Source organism: Octodon degus, unplaced genomic scaffold (genome assembly GCF_000260255.1).
Source record: "Octodon degus isolate 3935 unplaced genomic scaffold, OctDeg1.0 scaffold00079, whole genome shotgun sequence".
NCBI classification, from domain to species: domain Eukaryota; kingdom Metazoa; phylum Chordata; class Mammalia; order Rodentia; family Octodontidae; genus Octodon; species Octodon degus.
The window spans coordinates 3,279,929-3,281,950 of record NW_004524655.1 but is presented as its reverse complement, the minus strand read 5'-3'; positions in this window follow the sequence as shown (position 1 = coordinate 3,281,950).

Below are 2,022 nucleotides of genomic sequence, written 5' to 3'. Positions count from 1 at the left end.
GTACTGATGCTCAGTTCTTAGGGACCACTTCCCGCTTTACAGCCTGGTCTGAGTACCCAGGGGCGAAACACTGTCCCCATCATCATGGATGTCACAGGCTGATTCAGCAGATATTTCCATAAGAGGATAAAAAGACCCAGCCATGTCTGTGGAACCAGCCAGGCCTGGACAGTGGCTACAGGATCTTTGGGAAATGGAAAGACTGTGGATAGAGACAGGCAGCAGGATCCCCAGTCCCAGGTGCCAGGCAGGATCAGAGTAGAGTAATATGATCATGATTGGGCCTAGAAATCTCTTCTTGGCATGGAGGGACCTAGGGATGAGTGCGTGTGTGTGTGTGTGTGTGTGTGTGTGTGTGTGTGTGTGTGTGTGTGTGTTGGGATCAGTAACAGTTACCTAAATAGCTCAGGTCACGGGGCACATGGTACAGGGCTGGTGGCAGCCACAGAGTCACGAGATTCACACAGGAGGTGCCCCCAGAATTAAGAAAGACATGCAGGGCCTGCCTGGCCTGGTCCTGGGCCATCCGGGGAAAGGCCATGGATGAAAATAACTCCAGACTGTCACACGTGCTTCAGAAAGGCACCTGTTGGGCCCTTTTACTCTGAAAACTATGCTGCTTCTGACCTTTCCATGTACAGAGAAACACCAGCGCCTAAGTGCCCATCTGGAGAGACACAAATAAAACAAATGTGGCTTCTGTAATCCCAGCTACTCAGGAGGCTGAGGCAGGAGGATTGCAAGTTTAAAGTCAGCCTGGGCAACTTGGTGCACCCTTGTCTCAAAACAAAAAGTCAGAAGAGTTCAGGGTGTGGCTCAGTGGCCGAATGTTTGCCTAGCATGTGTGAGGCCCTGAGTTCAATCCCTAACACTGCAGGAATGAAAAAAAAAAATGTGATTTGTGTATGTGGATGGAGCAATTTAGAAGATCGATCTGGGCTAACGTCCAAATTATAAATAAAGAGCAAAATAACAGAGAGCTAATAGGAAACAGGGAGATGGAGCTTTCTCAAGTAGGAAGACGATCAAGAGATGGAGAGAAGGGGAAGAAGAGGGGATGAAAAAAGGAATCAAGACGTGCTCCGTGCGTGTCCCCACCTCCCACAGTGTGCGGAATCACCATGCATACTGCAAACGTGTCCTAATGAAAAACTTTGAAGGCACTCACTAAACAGCCACAGAGCACAGTGGCACAGTGCCACGCACGTGCACACAGGCACAGCAAGGCTGTGATTATTTGACGGACACACACCCAAAGGTGTCAGCCGGAAGCAAGCTTGACAACTCGGAGTATAGATTCCTCCAGGGAGCAGGGCTGTGGGCGGATCCTTGACATCCTGGGAAGGTCGCTTTTTCACACTCCCCTCTTCTAGGTGACAAAATTATTTTCAGGGAAAAAAAAAAAAATGCCGTAGTCGTAAGTATTCTTTCCATCATTGTTTCAGTTTCAAAGCAATTTGCAAAGTCGATTTGGATGTTAAAGATACACTCCAGTTCAGTGAAACAGATCACGTAGGAGCCAAAAATTGGTGAGCAACAATGACAGCAAAAACTATTAGACACTGTGAGTCACACTCTACTCTGCCCTTTTAAATTTTAAACACAAATAAATTTTAAACACCACCCTAAACATGGGTAAGAATGACAGAAATAACTCTAGCACCATATAATCACTATTTATTTTTAAACTGACAGTTTAAGATTTTCTTTTTCTTTTTCTTTTTTTTTTTTTTTTTTTTTTTTTTTTTTACCCAGGGTTGAACTCAGGACCTTGAGCCTGCCAGGCAAGCACTTAAGCCACAGAGCTACCTCCCAGGCCTGAACTGACAATTTAAACATAGGGAGATATATGATTCCAGCGACTGAAGACATACACTAAGCCTTCGGTGATTTTGAATAATTCCAAACTGTTATGAGCCTCTAGACTGCTGTTTTTGTTTTTTTGGTACTGGGGATCAAACTCAGGACCTTTTACTTCCAAGGCAGGTATATATGCCACTGAGCTAACGCCCCAGGCCTTAA